Source organism: Pseudorca crassidens, chromosome 16, assembly GCF_039906515.1.
Source record: "Pseudorca crassidens isolate mPseCra1 chromosome 16, mPseCra1.hap1, whole genome shotgun sequence".
NCBI lineage: Eukaryota > Metazoa > Chordata > Mammalia > Artiodactyla > Delphinidae > Pseudorca > Pseudorca crassidens.
In genome coordinates this window covers 11,272,677-11,293,513 of record NC_090311.1, presented here as the reverse complement: position 1 = coordinate 11,293,513, position 20,837 = coordinate 11,272,677, and the positions used below count along the sequence as shown (strand labels likewise).

At 45.1% G+C, this 20,837-nt stretch overlaps 1 long non-coding RNA gene across 1 annotated transcript; it reads left to right on the top strand.

Moving 5' to 3' along the window:
* The first annotated feature begins 1,789 nt into the window (after positions 1-1,789).
* On the top strand, positions 1,790-9,994 carry LOC137208380 (uncharacterized). Its single transcript, XR_010935615.1, has 4 exons — positions 1,790-1,966; positions 3,832-4,164; positions 8,936-9,013; positions 9,715-9,994. It is a non-coding gene; the product is annotated as an uncharacterized lncRNA (long non-coding RNA).
* The last annotated feature ends 10,843 nt before the right edge of the window (positions 9,995-20,837 follow it).

Sequence of the window (20,837 nt, the reverse complement as noted above, 5' to 3'; positions counted from 1 at the left end):
AGTGGTTTGCTTTGCTGCTGGTAATCTAGTTTGCAAAGTTATTGCTTTCAAGAGATTCCTAATGTGGTCTTAGATATATGGTCTCATGTCAAATTCCAGTGGAGAAACGAGGAATAATGCTCTCCCAATCGCTCCTAGCCTCGGGTTCCAGTTTCCAGTTTTATGACAGGTAACAAGAGAATAACGAAAGAAACAGATATTCTTAGAGCAATTAAAAATGTGCATGGCAACAAAATGAAATGTAGTCACTTATTTTTAGTCAGTTTTCTCACCATCCTTTTGGGTTCTCATCACACCCATTCTCAGCCCATCTTTTTCTTAGGCGCCCATTGATAGGGACCGTGGGTGATTTTGAATCTGATGTCCTTGGTTCCGAGCTCTACCACTTACCATCTGCGTCACATTGAGCAAGTTACTGAGCCGCTCGAAATAGCAACCTCCTCATCTATAAAGTGGCAATAATTCCTAGGGGTTATTGTGAGGATTAAGTGAGATCATATATGTAAAATGCTTAGCCCTGTCCTAGCTACTTAAAAAGGTACAGTAAAAAGGTCCATATTATTGTTATTCAAGTAAATGCCAAACATGTCACTCAACTTCAGTTCTTTGAGAAAAACATCTGTCTGAAACACATGAGATGGTTCATAATTAAGTGTTCGTGTTACCAGGTAACATCAAGACCATGACAACAAGTGTAGCTTTATATTCCAGAACAACATAATGTGGATAAATGGAGCAATCCCAAATTCAAATGGAAAATCTGCTTTGCTGGAAGAGATTCTAAGCAGGATGAATGTGTGTGAAATTGACTGCTGAGAAATAGGATTCCATGGGCAAGAGCAACTGCTCAGGAATTTAAAAAATATATGGTTGACAATGATCAATAGCCATTACATAGGTTACCAGCAGGAATTTACCTTTTCGATAATTCATATATGTGTCCAGCAGACATTTATTGAATTCCCAAGACCGGCCATGCCAAGTACTGACACTGGGGAGCAGAGTCCCTGTCCTCAAGGAGCTCGTGATCTGACTGTGTGCAGAACACATCTGGAACAGAGCGGTGGTACACATAACCCTGCAGGGCCCCGCTGGCTGCCTGAGGCAGGGTACCACAGGGAAGGGGGAGATTTCCCCTCTACCCCTGTTGAGTTCTTATAGCTGCACTAATAAAAAAATTGACACAAGACAGATTAACAGGAGAAAAAGAACCTTTTTCATTCATGAGCATGGAGGTTTTATAGAAATAGGACCTAAGAAGTGGCCAAAGCAGGAAGCTTCTATGTTTTTTAGACAAAGAAACAGTACATTTGAGAGGAATTGACAGGACACAAAAACTTAGGTTTTGGGTGCTCAATTAGTGATGAATTTAAACAGAATTTGGTCTTGAGGTAGTAAATGAAAAGAAGTAACAAGGTTTGTTTATTTGTTTATATAGGCTTCTCAGCCTGAATTCCCTATCTCTGGCAATAAGAGTGTCCTTCTACTTCCAGATGCGGCGAGTATCCCTTTCACATGAGAGATTTATTTCCTCCTTTCAGGGAGACAGAGAGGAGGGTCAGTGTGTCCCTCTTGCATTGGCTGTTTCTTAGGTCACTTTCATTCAAAAAATCAATATGTCACGAGGCACATTTTGGGGCAGCCTACTCTGGGCTCCAACAGTACCGGTGAGCTGAGGGTTGAAGAAAAGAAGCAGGTAAATAAGCCGGGGGCTTGGAGAGGCGGGATCCTTCCAGTGGATTCTCTGTCTGCTGAAGGGAGCTCAGCAATTTTTGTTAGTTGCAGCCCAAAGAGTATTAATTAGAAGAGGCATCCAAAGAGGAAAAGTTGATTGTTCGAGGACCTTGAAGTGAAAAGAACAAAGTGCTCAAAAAAAAAAAAAAGAAAAAGAAAACCAAATCTGCATTACCAAGGAGGGAGATGTGCTGGAGGCTGACCACTGGGAACAGAGGCAAAGACCATCGTGGTGAGTAGGTGAACCTTGCGCATTTGGTGTTGCTGGTGCACAGGGCGGGTAGGCTGGGGTGGTGACAGTGGAAGCGGGCCAAGTGGCAGGGACCACACGTACAAATCCTGAACTCTATCCATAGGTGACAGGAAATCATAGAAAAGCTTTACGCACAGGAACATTGGGGTCAGATTTCTGGACGCTGTTAATTTTTTGCTTCAATTTTAGAAAATTGCTTCTCTTTCATCAGTTTCCCTCTCTCTCTTTGTCCTTCTACATGTTCAGTAAGAAAATGGGGTGATGAAAATTAACTTGATTTCTCTCCCTTGCACTGCATGAGTGATTGCAGCTTTGCAAAGCAACTTCCCATCTGCTGCGTCATGGGCTCCTCCCAGGAACAGTGCTGTTAGCTGAGAGATTTGGGAATGAGCTTTTGAGGTATAAGTAAGGGAGGCCACCCCTGGGACAGTGCCTTTGACTGGAGTAGACACAAGATCAAATGTCATTCATTTGACTCTTTGCTTTCCTAGAAGCAGGTCACTTACTATAAGGAAGTTATTAATTCCTTCCCAAGCCTCAGTTTTAAAAATTGGCCCCTTTCTGCATGTTCCCAGGACACTTGTCAAGTGTTGGTTTCCTTTCTTACGGTAATTGCGCCTTTCTGTCATCTTGACATTTCTAGCTTTTGGGGAGAATTCTGTGCCCATGGTCCTCCAGCATCTCTGCTTCCTTCTAGACACAGATTTGGTTTATCTATCTATCTATCTATCTATCTAACTATCATCTATCTATCTATCTATCTATCTATCTATCATCTATCTATCTATCTATCATTTATTTATTTAGGATCCTTTGCTCTTTTCCTTTCATGGTCTTCTCATAATCATCTTTGGCTCATTAGATGTCTTCTAATTAACACTCTTTTGGTTGCAAGTAACAAAAATCACTTGAGCTGGTTTCAGCAGGCAGAATTCTTTGGAAGGGCGTTGGGGCCTGTGGCAGAACCAACCCAAGAACAGGGACATGACGGGGTCTCAGCAGAGACTAGAGCCAGGTTGCTGCCAACATCTCCTGCAATTTGTAACTCCCCACGCCCACCCTAGTAAGGCTGAGCGGCCTCTCTTGGTCTTCATCCCAATCCCTGGGGTAGAGGCTTTTGGTCTGTGGTTGGGGGATGGGAGAGAGGTCATTCTGTGTCAACATGACCATTCCCACTGCAAGCCTATGGATAGAGAGGAGGGGGCAATCCCTCAAGAATGGCACCGGGCAGAAACCAATGAATTTGACCACACGAAAGTACAGTTTGGCTATGTTTTTAAATAGAGGCTGGAATTTTGTTGTTGTCATTGTCATTTGAAAAGAAGAACTTGTTGTCCTACTGAGTCTTGTAAAAGTCGTTCAAGTTATTATATTGATATTTATTCTTCTCTTCATTTTCTTTGCATGTATCTCCTTTCCCTTGACCCTTCCAGTCAAAAAATTCTACGATCCTTTCCCTTGGCTTTTTCTCATTACTTTAAATTTAGAAGTACATGCATGTGTGTGTGTGTGTGTGTGTGTGTGTGTGTGTGTGAGTGTGTTTGCAGACTGAGCTGAACCTGGTGTTCAGACATATCTGAGCATGTGTGATAATGGGTGGGCAGAGGGCTATAGACTGGAAGTGGGGGGAGGAGAGATTTTTGCATTGGAGCAGAGGGAGAACTTGGGTTGAGGAGGACAGCAAGGCTCACACCTTGCAGATTTGTCTCCAGTTCAGAATCAAGAACTTAGTCTCAGCCCCGTAGAGAGTGTGGCTGCCGGCAGAAGCTGTAGGAACTCGTGAGGCCCTGGGGTGCAAGCTGCACTTCAGTGTGTGATGCACTTCCCTCTCCTGCATGGAACAGTGTGGCGTGGATGTGGTGAAGACCCCAACGACCTTCAAGCAGATTTGACGCCTCCAGGGACACAGGACTGAGAGCACCAGGTGATGGCACTCTTGGCATATTGACAACTAACTCCATTAGCTGGATTTGGTTACAAACGGAAGAGACCCCGTCAGACTGGCTCCAGCACAAAAGGGGACTAACAGGTGCTTGCATCTGTCGAGTCCAGGACAGATCTTTGGGCCTGGATGGATGAAGAAGTTCAAATGATGACCCTTGGGCTCTCCATCTCTCTGAGGATTGGCCTCGTTAATAAAGGCTTTATCCACCTTTAAGGAAACATGCCGTGCTCAGGTGAACATCCTTCCAGGGTAAAAAACTCAGTGGAAAGTTACCTTTTCTCTCCCGTTATTTGTGGAGAAGAACTCTGAGTGGCCAGGTTGGAGCTGTGCCCACTTTTGGACCAATCATTGTTGCTGGGGAATGGGATCTGTGGTTGGCTGAGTCCAGGCAGGTTGCCCCGTCTCGTGGCTGTGACTGAAATTCTACCAGCACGATAGGGAATGGGGGAAGGGCCTTGAGCAGACAAGACACACATTTCCACTACAGCATTGTCCTGAAGGGCGTCCTGTCAATGGCCCGCCCTAGGGAGGAGCTACCTCAAGGGGCTTTTGGAGAGCAGATATCAATGACAGGAGGATGCAGAAGATGATGTTACAAGGACTATACAAGAGCACACGTGAGATACCCCTAGGGAGCCCCAGAAATGCAGAAGAGTCTGAGGTCCCACGCTAGCCTGCAAAATCTGAGTGAATATTGTAATTGGACCCCACTGGTGGCCAGCCAGAGCCTGGGCAGCCTGGGAAGTGATGCTTAGTTATAGCCTGAATTGTCTTAGTTTACGTAACCGCAGAGGGTGGGAAAGCGCATTTACCTGAGAAGTATAGGTGAGTGCCTGTCACTGTTGACTGCACATTTGATATTTGCGGTCATAAAAACTTGGAGTGAGTCCGGTCATCCCCGCCACGCGAGTCTCTCCAGAAATGTCCCACTATGTACCTGGGTTAAACAGGGTTGGGGTTTTGCAAGAGGAGTACAACGGAAGGAAAGAGCAACCAGGGAGTTAAGGGTATTTGCAAGGAAGTGTTTCTACTGCTGGACTGTGGAATTTAGCCTGGGCAAGGAAGTGAGGTTAGGATGAGCGTTCTGGATAGGGAAAAAAATGGTCAGCTGAATGGACTGCCCGAGGTCTTTGCTAAAGAGGGAGCACTAGAGAAGGTGAGGGGAAGGATAAGAGGGGGTGGTCAAAGAGTTTGGATGTTACATTGAGATTTTGGTGGGGGCAGCATTATTGGTGATGATTCCAGTTGTGAGGCTGCGATGCAGTAGAGGAAAAGATGATTGAAACTAAGATTAAAAGAAAGAAACTGGGTGGTCAGAGTGTGGGGTGGGTCATCCAGATAGATGTTGAAGTCACTGAGAATAATTGTAACAGTAGGCGGAGGAGAAAGGGCGTGAGGCAAATGCCCAAGTCATCAGAGAATGGGGAGGATCGACCCGGAGGTTGGTAGGTGAAAGCCATAAGGAAAGGTAAAGTCTGATAATGGATGCTCTATTCCCAAGAGCTTCAGCACCTCCAGGCTTTGTGGGATGTGAAGTGCAGAGGAAAAGCGGTCTCCACTTGAGAGGGCTGCAGACAGGGCTACCTCCTTAGGGTCACATGGAACCATCATCGTACCACATTGTCATCTCTAGGAATGGCACCCTCTGAACTTTCTCAAATGGTGGGCTTGGCTTCAGGGAAGGGGTGTTATTAGAGGCCATCAGATTCCCCGAGGAACAAGAAGGAAGTGTTCCGAGAAGAGGCTGAGGGATTTAGGGGTGTGTTGATAATGGACGTGAGAAGAAGGGTTCTGGAGGGGGCAGTGAGGTGAGGGATGGAGAGTTGAGGGGCGTGCATGGAGCAGAATGAATGTAGAAACTTACATGGAGCCTCTGCTAAACACAGAGTTGCCCGTGTAAGAAGCAGCCCTTTTACAAAGCAACAGCTGCAACTTATAGCCTCCAACCTAAAAAGTTTGACTTGGTCCTCATGTTAGAAGCCACTGTGTGTTTTTTGTGTTTGTGGCATCATGGAATATCTGGGGTTTTTTTGCCCAAGCCACGTGACATGTGGGATCTTAGTTCCCTGACCAGGGATTGAACCCGTACCCCCTGCAGTGGAAGTGCGGAGTCTTAACCCCTGGACCGCCAGGGGAGTCCTCAGGGAACATCTTTTACAACAGATCACCCCATGGACTTCTTGCTGGATTGAGTCTCAGTAGTCTTGGGGGGTGACCCTAGGAACCTCATAATCAAACCCTAGGAATGCTACGAATGCTATTTTAAGTCAGGCCACCCAAATGTGCCCCCGTATCACTGTTTTTGTATAACATGGTAGCAAACTGCCAAAATCTTAACTTTTAAAGTGTAGACTCCCTGCCTTATTCCAGAAAAGATACTAGAACCTTTATAATAAAACATTTAGTTTAACAAGATTTAAAAAAAAAAAGATGAGTAAAGAAATTGAGGTCAAAGGAAAATAAGGGTATGAAAGATATGACAAAGCCCAAGGTGAGGTTAGCACATAAAGTGCCCTTTGTTATGATCCCAAGTGTGTGGCTGTGCTTCTTAGCCTCCAAAGCTCAGGAATAAACAAGATTCATGGCAGGTAAAAGATTAAAAACAAACCAGTGGTTCGGAGAAGTGCACCTATTTTTGTTACCAAGAGCTGAGACATTTCTCCTGTGGGTCTTCAGTAGGAGGCCCAGTGTGATGTAGCAGATAATGTCCTCAAAAACATTCAGCTAGAATATATAATAATATATAATAATGCGCTTCCCAGGGTTGTTTCTCACGGTATCTTTCAACGTCAGTCAAATATAGTGGAAAAGTATAGTTCAGTAAAAACTTGTATATGGGAAGCAAAAATGGTTCAATTATTCTCTCTAAGGGTCTGGCTGACTCAAAAGGTTGCATTTAAAATTAAAGGAACGAATGAACAGTGTGTTCTCTAAGCAGTCCTTCATCAATATTATTTCTTGCAATTAAGTTAGAGTTGCTAAGTATAGGCTAGCAGTGAGTTTGATGGTCTGTCCTCTGACAAGTAGTGACATAGCATCGACCAAGTCATCCTTCAAGGGCAGATTCCTGGACTGGAGATGGGGTGGGCATCCTCTTAAGAAAACTGAGAGTCTGACCAGGACATGTGCCTGAGTTGGCGCTGGTCCACCTGCCCACGGAGGTGGGTCACAGAAGTACCTGTCAGCAGGGCCAAATTTTTCCTTAGAAAGCAATTCAGGATGTGTTCTAACACCTGGATAATGGGTGAGTAAAGGCCCCAAATTTTATGTCAGTCTTAGCTAGGAGAGCCTTTAAAGCAGATCTATGCACTGTGTGCATTTTTGAGGTCCTGTGCTGTGCTAAGTGTTAATGATAAGGGCAAACTCCTTACCTTCATGGAGCTTGCTTTCTGGTGGATGGAAGATGGAGAGCATTGACGTAAATGAATGAATAAATAAAATGATAATTACAAGCTGTGCTAAGGGCTTGGACGGAGGAAGATAAGATGAGGTGAGGAGGCCCTTCTGAGGAGGGAACGCTTAGGTTGTGCACTGAACAAGAGACTGACCTTGCAAGGGTCTGGGAAAAGAGCCTTCAGGAAGAAGCAATGACAAGAGTATGGACAGAGCCAGGAAGGGCTCGATGGTGAAGGCACTGAGGACAGACCTGTGTGGCCGGAGCCCAGGAGCTGTGTGGGGAGGCGTGAGATGAGGCTGAGAGGCAGTGGAGGCCTGGCGGAGGAGACCTTAGCAGGACACAAGACAGTCTTGGTTGTCTACAACTTTAAGCATTGTATCTTGTTTGTGTCTTCTTTAAAATGACTTAGTTGCCAAGTATGTCCTTAGGGAACTCAATGAGTAAATTCACTGTCCAAGTTGGTTAGTATAACAGTTATAGTTAAAATTGGGAGGCAGCACAGTGAATTTTATGCTGTGTGAATTATATCTCAATTAAAAGAAATTGTGAGGGCAGGGGTCACATCTTGGTGACCAATGTGTCATATATCCAGTTGGTGCTCAATAAATGATTTTGATGAGAAAAAGAAAGGTTAACTTTGGGAGGGTTGATGTTTAGTCCTTTGGTTAGTCCTTATCTAGCGTGGTCAGTTGTTTATTTTGACCCCTTCTTATTTGTGACAACATCCTGTTCGTGCAGGGAATGCTATCTTTCGGTTAGGTAGTCAGAGTTGTTCTAAGGATTTTCAGTCTTCCATAAGGTATCAAGTCATTAGGGAACAAGTGAAAAAAAAAAAGGTGGTGTTGGGGGAGAACTTACTCCTGTATCATTCTTCTGGGAAAGATCTACTTTTCTAAAGGGAAATTCTTACCAATGCCAATTGTTGAGGTCCTGATAAGGTAAACGATATAGCATTGAGTTGTCATAACCCAAAGCTGGCACCATAGACTACCTTACAAAGGGAGCTCTACTCTTCTTTGTGCGCAGTTGGTTTCAGGAGTCCTTACAAACAATTTCTTTGAAGTAGATTAAAACAAGTTCTCTGCTTTCTTGTTCATAGCATAGTTCTGTTTAGCAAACACTTTCTTCTCAATTAGTATAATACACAGGGAAGCTTTAGCTGGGAGCAGTTCATGATCACAGATGCCCAGGGAGAGGCCTGTGTGCTGTTGATGGGCTGGGCTGGGCCTCTGGCTAGTTTCGTCTCTCTCTTTTTTTTTTTTTTCGGTACGCGGGCCTCTCACTGCTGTGGCCTCTCCCGTTGCGGAGCACAGGCTCCGGACGCGCAGGCTCAGCGGCCATGGCTCATGGGCCCAGCCGATCCGTGGCACGTGGGATCTTCCCAGACGGGGGCACGAACCCGTGTCCCCTGCATCGGCAGGCGGACTCTCAACCACTGAGCCACGAGGGAAGCCCTAGTTTCGTCTCTTTTGTGTTGAATCTCCTCTCTATGGAACTGATAAAAGCCCCATCATTCACTTAACCCTGAAGGGGTGGTGTATGAAGTGATGGTCTTCAATTTCAAATGTTCGCCCCTTTTCTTAACTTGCTTTATTTTAAATTCTAGGATGGAAAACAAAAGGTAGTGCTCTTCAAAGATGGACAAATAGGGGGCTCTTTGGAAGACGTACTTTTTTGGGAAAAGGTAACTTCAAATAGTACATAAGTGACACATGCTTTGTTGTAAAATATTCTATCAATACTGAAGTTGATAGAATTATAGAACTATAGAGTAAAATGCGTCTCCATTCCTCTCCCAGGATTCAGGAATGCCAACAATAGATGGCTATGCTTTCAGTTTCCTGTGCATTTACAGATACTCATATCCATATGTGTATATATACACGTGTATATAGTTTTATTATTTTTCTATTGTTCTACATGATTTAAAAATTATTTTGTGTTTATTTTATTTACAAATTTTAAAAATTTTGAAACAATTACAGATCCATAGGAAGTTGCAGAGTCAGTGCAGAGAGGTCCCCTGTACCCTAACCCACTTTCCCCTGAAGGGGAATAGAATATACCACCCCCAAATATGCCACTTTGATGTTTGTTTATGTTTTATTTATTTATTTTGGCTGTGCTGGGTCTTAGTTGCACCACGTGGGCTATTTGTTGCAGCATGTGGACTCTTAGTTGCAACATGCACGTGGGATCTAGTTCCCGGACGAGGGATCAAACTCACGCCCCCTGCATTGGGAGTGTGGAGTCTTACCCACTGGACCACCAGGGAAGTCCCCAAAATATGCCACTTTGGCATATTGATTATTTTGAATTAAAGTTCCTTAGGAAACAGCTGATGCAAGAAGGACACTCTGACCTCCTTTGCCCCCCTGAAAACAGGAAATACATCTCCCCTGTGAAACATACCAATCCTGTACCAGGAGGGTGGAAGGCATCCTTATCAACAGAGACTGGAATTTAGGTCCGAGAAAGCTGTATAAAAACAAACCTTGTGGGCTTCCCTGGTGGCGCAGTGGTTGAGAGTCCGCCTGCCGATGCAGGGGACACGGGTTTGTGCCCCGGTCCGGGAAGATCCCACATGCCGTGGAGCGGCTGGGCCCGTGAGCCATGGCCGCTGAGCCTGCGCGTCCGGAGCCTGTGCTCTGCAACGGGAGAGGCCACAGCACTGAGAGGCCCGCGTACTGCAAAAAAAAAAAAAAACAAACCTTGTTACTTCTTCATTAATTTACTATTTCAAGCCCAAACCCCTTTGTCTTGTCAATTCTTTGCAAATTTATTGTTTCTTTGTCTAAAAGATATAAAGGTTACCTGCTTTGGCCACTTCTTTGAGTCTCGTATTTTTATGGGGCTCCCATATACACAAAATTAAATTTGTTTTTCTCCTGTTCATCTGTCTTATATACATTCAACTATTAGACCAGCCAAAGAAACTAGAAGGGAAAAAGGGAAAACTTTTCCACCCTACACCCCCAATATCAAAGCCAGGCAAATGACATTTGTACAACTTAGTTCTATGCCGTTTGATCACATGTGTAGGTTTGCGTGACCACTGCCTCAGTCAAGAGGCAGAACTGCTCCATCACCACAAAGATGTCCCTTGTGCTGCACTTTTATAGTCACACCTCTGCCCTTCCCGTCCACCACCATCTTTAACCCCTTGTTACTGTTTTTCAAAAACATGAATTGTTACATACTATACCTATTGATCTACAATTTTCTTTGTTTTCCCCTCTTAACAACTAGGCCTGGAGAGTTTTCCACATTAGCCTAGAAATTGTTCTGGGAATGCCTATCCACTGCATATTATTCTGTGTGGGTGGGTCATAATTACTAAATTACATGTATTACATGTTTTGGGGGTTTTTTTTTGCATGTTCTGGCTATTATCAACAAATGCTGCATTTAATATCTTTGTGCAATTAACGCAAGTATGTGTGTAGGATTGAGTCCTATGAATGAAATTTCTGTGTCAAAGGGATGTGTATGTTATTGATAGATACTGTCAATCTGCCCTTCAAGAAGCCTGTATCAGGGCATACTCCCCTCAACAATTTATAGGAGCAGGAAGCCCTGCTTTATACAGTGGTTATTAAAGGCTGGTGGCAAGTTTTATTTCATATTTTTATGAATTTTCTCCCTTTGAGTGGAACAGGATCTCAGACAGTATATTATTACACCGTGGGCAGATTCTTTTTGCAGTAACCTAGGTTTTCTACAAATGTATTTGTTTCCTAGGGCTGCCACAACAAAGTACTGTAAACTTTGGCTCAGAACAACAGAAATTAATTGCCTGGCAGTTCTGGAGACTGAAAGTCTGAAATCAAAATGATGGCAGGGCCGTGCCGCCTCTGCAGGTTTGGGGGAAGGATCTGTTCCAGGCCGCTCTCCAACCTTCTGGTAGTTCCTTGGCTTGTGGCAGCATAACCCCAGTCTTCATAGGGCATCCTCCCTGTGTGCGTACCCATGTCCAGATTTCCCCTTTTTATAAGGACACCAGTCGTATGGGATTAGGGGCCTACCCTACTCCAGTATGACCTCACTTAACTAAGTTCATCTGCAAAGACCCTGTTTCCTAATAAGATCACATTCTGAGGTACTGGGGGTTAGGACTTCAACTTTTGAATATTTGGAGTGAGGACACAATTCAGCCCACAACAACAAGTGTTACAGATAAGAACATGCCACTCCAAAACACACAACAGAATACTTTCTTTCTTTCTTTCTTTCTTTTTAATTAATTTATTTATTTATGGCTGTGTTGGGTCTTTGCCTCTGCACGAGGGCTCTCTCCAGTTGCGGTGAGTGGGGGCCACTCTTCATCGCGGTGCGCGGGCCTCTCACTGTTGCGGCCTCTCTCGTTGCGGAGGACAGGCTCCAGACGCGCAGGCTCAGTAGTTGTGGCTCACAGGCCCAGCCGCTCCGCGGCATGTGGGATCCTCCCAGACCAGGGCTCGAACCCGCGTCCCCTGCACCGGCAGGCAGACTCTCAACCACTGCGCCACCAGGGAAGCCCCCAGAATACTTTCTTTGTCTCACTCTGGACAGAATTCTTTTCTTGTCCCCTGTGTCTAACGGCAGGTCCCACGTTTGACTCAGCCACCCAGTGAGAGAGCATTAGTGCTTTCCCTTTCTAGTTGCGTGACATGGAGCACACCTAGAAAGAATTAAGTCAAATTGAGATGAACTCAAGAGACCTGTGTTCATACTGGGCAAAACCAGAGAAAGATTCCCCTGAGAGAATTCTACCTGTCCAGTAGGGCCCACCTAGTCCAGTGTGCAAATCTGCAGAATTCATAGGAGTGCCTTGGCTGAGGTCTGTATCACATTGACTAAAGTCTAACTTAAGGCTAATAAGCACATACTCTGAAGCAGCAATCTTAACAGAGCACTGGTATGTGCTAGGCACTGACCTAAGCTCTCGACCTGTATAAACTCACTTAGTCCTCACAATGACCCTACAAAATAGGTTCTGTATTAATAGAACTTAAATAGACAAGTACATTGAGGTATGTCTTTGAGTCATGTTCAGTTCCTGGCCCTTAACTGGTGAGCCCAGTTCTGCTTTCCCCTTTCTACTCATTTTAACTTAGGTAAAGCGATGAGAACTTAATTTCACAATCAGCTGCCAGTGCTGGTGTGAAAGTAACTCAAGAAAACATGGCCTTTGCACAGCTGGGTAGTTGTAAAGGGCTAGAGGGAGAGAGGTCTCTTAGCCCATATCAAAGTTCCGCTTTCTAGTGAACTCTAACATGTGGAAATAAATGAAGACCATCTAAATGAGAACAAGCAAAGGCTACTTCTTCAAAGCTTGCAGAAAGCAGGGAGTCAACCTCCATCATTTGCGTCCGGCTGAGACTCCAAGGCAGGCAGGGGAATGGGAAAGTTATACAGTGAAAAGAAGGAGAAAGCTTTAGGTGTGCTCTGGCTGGAGGCTGTTGGCTTGGGGGAAGCTGGAGGTGGGGCTAACTAGAAGTATACATCTTAAGTAATTGATTTGAGGGGAGGGGAAAAATATTTTTCCTCTGATCCAACTTAGATTCTCTGACTGGGGTCCTATAAATGAGACCAACAAAAGACAAATTAACAAGAGAAAAGCAGGGGCTTTCCTGGTGGCGCAGTGGTTAAGAATCTGCCTGCCAATGCAGGGGACACAGGTTTGAGCCCTGGTCCGGGAAGATCCCACACGCTACAGAGCAACTAAGCCCGTGCGCCACAACTACTGAGCCCGTGTACCACAACTTCTGAAGCCCGCGTGCCTAGAGCCCATGCTCTGCAACAAGAGAAGCTGTCGAAATGAGAAGCCGCCACAATGAGAAGCCTGTGCACCGCAACGAAGAGTAGCCCCTGCTCCCCGCAACTAGAGAAAGTCCGTACACAGCAACAAAGACCCAATGCAGCCAAATATAAATTAATTAATTAATTAAAAAAACGAGGAAAACAAACAGGTTATTAATGCACGCAGCACATATGTGGGAGAATCTTCAGTGATGAGTAACTCAGAGTGGTTAGAACTTGGGCTTATCTAGCATCTTCACAAAGCAACAATATATCTGTAGAGAAGAAACAAGACAAAGGAGAAGGGTTTTAGGCTTCTAAGGGCATCAAGTTGTGGGAAGGTAAATATATGGGAAACTAATGGAAGATAAAGGGTTATATGTGCAGAGAAATCTTGGCATCAAATTTCCGTCTTCTTCGTGGCCATAAGACTTCTTTGACAGAGGGAATTTATAGCATCCTCAATTTCTCAAAAGTTTCTGCTTTTTGTCAGATAAGGGAAACTCTGAGAAGGCTTTTTTTCTGAATCTGTTTATTCTCATTTACCTCCAACTCAAAATAATTGTTATGTCAAAGTGATGTATTTCAGGGTGGTGGATTCTGATCTCCTACAGCTTTCTCTGTTTGGTCCTGACTTGGAAGCCGGCAGTCACTGATCAAGTGCTGACCGACCTGGGCAGGTTACTGCAGAGGATGTGGGTCAGAGTTTTAGTATCAAATACGGTCCAGCTCTCATCTGTGTATTCTGTCTCGCAAACGTTATACAGTAGGATCTGACGGTATATTAGGAGTTCTCCATAATGAGGAGTAAAGACAATAATCCTTATAGCATGTGTGGTTAAAAAAATAATTGGGTCTAACTCGGAGTCTCTTGTTCCACATGGTCCTATTTTATGGTATTTGCTATGCTTGCCTCTGGGTCCTGGTTACTGTGGGTGGCTTGAAGGGCCGTGCTTGTATTAGATGCTTTCTGTGGCAGGCTTGGCTTCCTTCCAGTCTCTTCTGTAAGAGAATCTTCTCCACGACTGTGTGATGCTGGAGCTCTCTGCCTCTCCCATCTAAGCCCGTTGTGGCTACTGGCAGCCTTATTGTTTCCAAGCGGCACGTGGCAGCCATATTCTCCTAGATATGGTATTTGGAGGCGATGTTAGGACCCCTTGGGAGGTTCTCTTCCTATCCTAAGGGAACATGGATGCCTAAACTCTGGGTTTTACACATGGGGCTTTGCTGACCAATCACACCACACTGAATGTTGCAGGGCCTCTATTCGTACTTTTGTTGTGGATTTTGTTTTTCTTCTACTTTCTGCCCTTGCTGTGATATAAGTGAGTCTCCGCAGCATTGCTCTGACACCCAGTGTATTGGACCAGCTCAGGACCAGGTGTGGGGAGCCGGGGAAACCTGGGAACATCAACAGCCCTCTGGATGGCGTTTCCTCCCAGGATGTAAGGTTTGAATACATGGATGGATTTGAGATTTTCAGAGGTGGAAACTATTTGAAAATGATTCGGCTTGATGAACAAATGGTGGATTTATGTCAAAGAATATTTTAAGTCAGCCGGAGTTTATTGAGGGCTCTGTGGCTCCAGGGTAAGAGTGGTGGATTTGGGACTGGCAAAGGCTGGTCAGGACCCACAAGAACCTCAGCGTTTGCTTCAGAAGAGAGACAAAAACACCAATGTCTGTGATCTTAAGGACCGTTGTGTGAAAGAGGCCCAACCTTCTGAAGGCCACTTTGCTGAAAAACCACTCTCAGGGTGGTCAATTAATTAGCCAAAGGCCAATGGCCCCAAGAAAATGTAACTGCAGAACCAGCCCAAACTGGCTCTATCCTGTTTTTAACAAGGTATTGAGTTGTTTGGATCAGAGACAACAACAAAACTGCAAGTCATGCAGCCAAAGCAGGCGCAGAGGAGACAATTTTGCCCTCAGTTAATACCCAGAACCAAGTTTCTACCCGTAAAGGAACCAAAGGACCGGGACTTTACCAGAATCTGAACACAGATCCCTTTCAGAAGTGAAGGGTCCATTGTCCAAGAAGATGTGGTGCTGAAGCCCCTTTCCCACACCTATTGTAGATGGCCAAGCTCCAAAATCCTCGTGTTGTAACCTGGCCACCAGCGCTTCTGCAGACCAGCCTCCCTCCCTAACTCACAGAAGTTTGACCGAACCTCAGATCGAGGAGACAGACTTGAGCCGTGCCTCCTGTCTCCTTGCTGGTCCACCTTGCAATAAAGCTTTTTCTTTTCTCAAAAGCCAATGCCATAGTATTGGCTTTTACCTGCATTGGGCAGTGAGCCCTTTGCTTGGTGACAAAAACAAAGCATTGCTGTCTGAAGGTTGGCAGGTTTTGTTTTTAAAATAATTGTTTTCGCTTTAGCAATGGCGGCTGCAAGGGGCTTGACAGAGCTGGGGCTTAGTTTTTGGTGAGATGATGGGGACTCAGACACTAGTGACGATGTTGAATTTTATCTGAGCCCTGGGCTTCCAGAAAGCCGTGCTGATTGAGAAATCTCCCAGCCTTTTGTGTTCTGAGAAAGGAGTAACTGTAAATGAACACTCTGCTCTTGCATATTCCAGCATATTCCAAGGTAAGAGCCACCTCCACCCTTCCTCATGACTCCCATGAGAGTGGGGGATGATTCCCTTGCCTACTTGCCTCTAGAAAACCCCAGCCTGAGGCAGGAAATAGATGGGCTCCAGGCTAGGCACTTAAAACTGGCCTCCTGCTCACACCTCCTGGGGTGAGAAGAAGATGGGCTCCAGGCTGGACATTAATTACCCAGCACCCTGTTTACATTTCCCAAAGCAAGAGACAAACAGGCTCCAGGACTACATATTTATGACCAGACTCCTGTCTGTATTTCAAGATCTGCACCTCAGCATAAAAACCAGCAACAGAAATAGGGTAAATAACCGGGCATTGGACATTTTTATGGGAGGGACAGAGCGGGACTAAACCCTGTTAAAAGATCAAGAGGTCATACATTTCCCATCCTTGGGGCAAGGGAGACATTGCACATGTGCAGAAAGGCTCCTTGGGGGTCAAAAAGGAGGGAGCACCACCCTGTAATAGGTGATGCTAAGGCCGTCCCATAGGCCTCCGGGCTGGAATGCATCTTGGAAAAAAGTTGCGCAAGCATGTGGGGAGGGTCCTAGGGCAGGGCAGGTGCGGAAAAAGAAACCAGATAATTGGCCAGAGGTAAACAGAGACCCGGAAGAACTGCCCTATATAAGTGACTTACCCACCTCTTCACTGCACTCCTCCTCGTTAGGGGGACGCCCACACCCTTGCTCTCCGGGTGTGCATCTCTGCCCTGCTTCTGTCTTAAGAGTTTCTCTGTGTGCTCTCCCACTTGTTGTTGTGCTATGTCTCTTTGTGCCTGTTTTTACAGTTTTTCCCTCCGTGAGAAATGCATTTTTCACCGGGGGCAAGAGCCAGGGGGTGTGGTGGCTGGGATTCCTGGTTTTCATCCAGGCGACCCAGGTTCAATTCCTGGGCCGGGAATTAAGATCTCGCTTCACACCACCACTCACTGCAGCCTCTCCGAGCCCTCCTTCCTTTCCTTTGAAATGTTCCTCATTAGTGAACATCTTCCTTATAACAATAGCTTGAATAAAATCACCTTAATGGTTCTGGGAATTCTGTCTTTCCCTCTAAACAAACGTCAGCAGGGCCTGGCAGGGGGAGGTAGGATGGTCACAGGGTCACCTGGGAGCCTCGTCGGCAACACATCGCGCGGAGCAAACCTGAGCAGGTGTGATTTGCGATGAGGAAGTTGGCTAGGAGGTGGCAGGCGTCCAGACCAGAGATGGGCGTTAACTGGAAGAACTTTTGTCTGCGGTTATTCTAACAAGACCAGGCAGCGCTCCACTCCAGTCTTAGAAGAACCAAGAGCTGAGCTTTCTAATGAGCAGTGCCCACAGCCAAACGTCTCGGTGGGAAGTGATAGCAAAGATGTTGGTTCAGAGTTAGGTGTAAGATACACCATTGAGATGATTCACTGAATATAACCTTTGGCTTTGTACCTGGTGCCTGGCAAATACAGACTTAACAACTTTAAGTGATTTTCAGTTGGGAGAAAATATGGGGTCGAGAGAGATTCTTTTTCTCCTTTTCTCTCAAGGACAAAGTTCCATATGGACAATTGACGTGGTTTCATTCAGGATATTGCAATAGGGAGAATGTTCATTAATGAGGGAACATCTCTAAGAAGAGGGAGAAAAATTGGGGTTTTATAAAATAAGGGAGTCATTGAGGAAGGGTGGAGGTGGGTGGTATCTTGGAATATGCTAGAGAATGGTGGTTCTTTGTAGTTAGGCCTTTCCCAGAACATGGTGGTGGTGGGGGTGTTTCTCAACCACCACTGCCTTCTGGGAGCACAGGGATCACACAAGCTCGGCATTGTCACCTCCAACTTATATCCTTTGAAAAAGTACCTTTCTCTTACTTTCAATTCCAAGTGTCTGGGCACTGGAAAAGTGTAAACATTTCCACAGAACTGCCATGATATATTTTTTAAAAAGCAGAATTATGTTGTTCCCTAGGAACTCAGTTCCAGCACCTGTATTATCACCAGCAAATGAATCCTCTGTCTCCAAATGCATAGTGAATAAACCTTTTTTCCCCACATATAATGATTTCTTTACAAAAACTACCTTTATAATTAGCACTTCTTTAGAAAGGAATGAAAGTAATTATGGTTAAATTCACAAATCTTATCTCTGTAATGATTTTAACCAAGAGTTTTGTCTCCAAATTCTTTGGTGCAGCAAATTCAAATTCCTTTGTAATTAGGGGCATTTAAATTCTCCTTGTGAGACGTCCCTGGTGGCGCAGTGGTTAAGAATCCGCCTGCCAGTGCAGGGGACATGGGTTTGATCCCTGGTACGGGAAGATCCCACATGCCGCGGAGCAGTGAAGCCTGTGCACAACAACTACTGAGCCTGTGCTCTAGAGCCCGCGAGCCACAACTACTGAAGCCCACGTGCTTAGAGCCCGTGCTCTGCAAAAGGAGACGCCACTGCAATGAGAAGCCCGCGTGCAGCAACGAAGACCCAATGCAGCCAAAAAAAAAAAGTTGTGAGTCTCCAATTTCCAGAAGTTTACCAGATAAGTAGAGAGAGTGCAAATGACAGACCCAGACTTATTTTCCAAGGGCTCATTGAATTTGCTTGGTTTTTCCTTGAAGTACCATTTGCTTGCTTCAGATCATGGTTACTTTTAGTTCAGAGCTAGGTTTGGCTGAATGCAGGAAATAATGGGAGGGGCAAAGTCTGTTAAGTCATTTATTCTAAATTTAAGACTGAAGTGGACCATTCCAGTGAAGTCCGGATCTGAATCTCCTGCGAGCCAGTGGACAGTCTTCAAATGCCCTTGAATCCATAATGATGGTACCTTTCACCAAGCTCTTCTTATATGCTAGACTTTGTGCTAAGTGCTTTTGTGGGTTATCTCATTTAATCCCACAACAGCTTTAGCTGGGAAGTACAATTTTCGGACACTTTACAGATTGGGAAACTGAGGGTCAGAGTGGTTGAGCAAAGTTACACAGCTCAGAAGTAGCTGGGTCAGACTGTAGGCCTAGGAAGCCTAGGAAGTCTGATTTCACATATGGCATGCTCAAATGCCTTGCTGGACAAATTAAGTGGATTTTATCCACGGTCTTATCATCTATTGAATTATCTGAATTATCTCATGTACAAGCTCATGAGTGAACAATAGCATTTCATTATGGAATGTTAGAAACTATGGCTATAAAAGCGGAGCCAGCTCTTATTTAAGGGAAATAGACTTGTTAAGAGTGAAGCTGGGTGGCTTCCCTGGTGGCGCAGTGGTTGAGAGTCCGCCTGCCGATGCAGGGGACACGGGTTCGTGTCCCGGTCCGGGAAGATCCCACATGCCGTGGAGCGGCTGGGCCCGTGAGCCATGGCCGCTGAGCCTGCACGTCTGAAGCCTGTGCTCCGCAACGGGAGAGGCCACAACACTGACAGGCCCGCGTACCGCAAAAAAAAAAAAAAAAAAAGTGAAGCTGGGAAAGAGATCCAATAAAATTTCCTCCCCGCCCCCCCCGCCCCCCCCCCCCCCCCCCCCCGGTCTACTCCCCAGCACAGGAAGTTACAGCTAGAGGGCACTGTCTGCAAAACAGAAAACTGGCACCTTGATCTTGGTCTTCCCAGCCTCCAAACTGTGAGAAATAAATCTGTTCTTTACAAAAAAAAAAAAAAGAGTGAAGCTAGGGCTAGTGTAAATACAAATCAGATATAACCCTTTTCAAAAATCTGCAGGGCTGGTGGGAAAAGCCATTTAGGACCATGCAAGTGAGGATAAAATACTTGAGTCAAGGTGTTTTCAGGTAAGGATTCTGCATGGCCAGATGGAACAAATGGATGCAAATTCTCCAGATGGCCCAGAGATATGCTGGTCATGATTCAGCGTTTAACCATTTGACTTAACTACCTGCTGCGGGGGCTCAGCTGGAAGCAGAATATCTAACAGGTCCTCTACTGGTCTAGCTGGACGTTGTCCTCCCCAAGGCCAGAGAAAGAAACACAATGGATTTTTATTTTCATCCTAGTGCCTAGGAGAGATTGGATGGTAAAGTGACAGTGGTGGCAACCTTGAGAAAAAGATGTTAGCCTTTGGTGCCCTTGAGGGTGGTTTTTGAATATGGAAAAATAAGTAGTTCTTCCTCAACCTTTTCAGTTCAGTTCAAGTCTAGCAATTTCTAATAAGTGCATACTTAATTCTAACCATTCCTAAGATTGAAAGATATGTACCCACTAAGGAAACTAGTATGTCACCTCACACAGTTTTGGAGAACTGCCTTCTCAGCTTCTTTGAGCTGCTCAGTGAGCAGACCTTAATCTGGACTCTGTCAGGACCCACTGAACACTATGTTTATTGGGATGTGTTGTCAAAAACTCCACAGTGTCAAAAGGGATGTGTCACCCAGCCCTTGTCCTGAATTCAGGTTGGGCATTGTGCATTTCTTCATTTTTCTGTCTCTACACAGTCCTACCCAATTTGATGGCCTGATTGCATTGTATATATCATTGACTTTTATATAAATGTCTTTCCCATTTGACTCTAAAGACCTTGGACCTTGACGGAATATTGCATTTTTTCATATAATTCTTAAAATCCAGCTCTCGCAGATTTTAAAATGATCTCTGCCTGGCTTTGTCTATTTGATCACCACCTCTATCCTACTGATATCAGAGAAAGACAAGGCATAGGGTGCATACTGTAGACTTGAAGGAGGTGATTTCACAAATTTTAGAGAAAGAATAAGCACAATTTCCTGGTCACCAGAAGAAGGTCCCTAGTCAATGTAGGGAGGAAGGAAACGGAAGCATCTAAGGGATCCCAGAGAGGGTTGATTTTTGCTGACATAGCATTTGAATGGATGACCATCATAAAGGAGGAAAGGAAAGGCACACAATCGATTACGACACTCTAAAGATAATGTCAGAAAGGTCAAATCTGAGAGTGATTTGAGATTTGAAGCAAAAATGCCAAGGACAAAAGGACATTTTTGTTTTGTTTTGAAACAAAAATGCCAAGGGCTTTCTACTGATAGCGCTGCAAGGACAAAGACAGCTTGGGTTCAAGGGTAATGTTAGTCATACATTATGCTCTAGGGGGCGCTCAAGGACTATCCCTGCTCCAGGTACAGCTTTTTGGTGTGAGCCTGAACTGAAGGGGAACCCTCAGGTGGGCACAA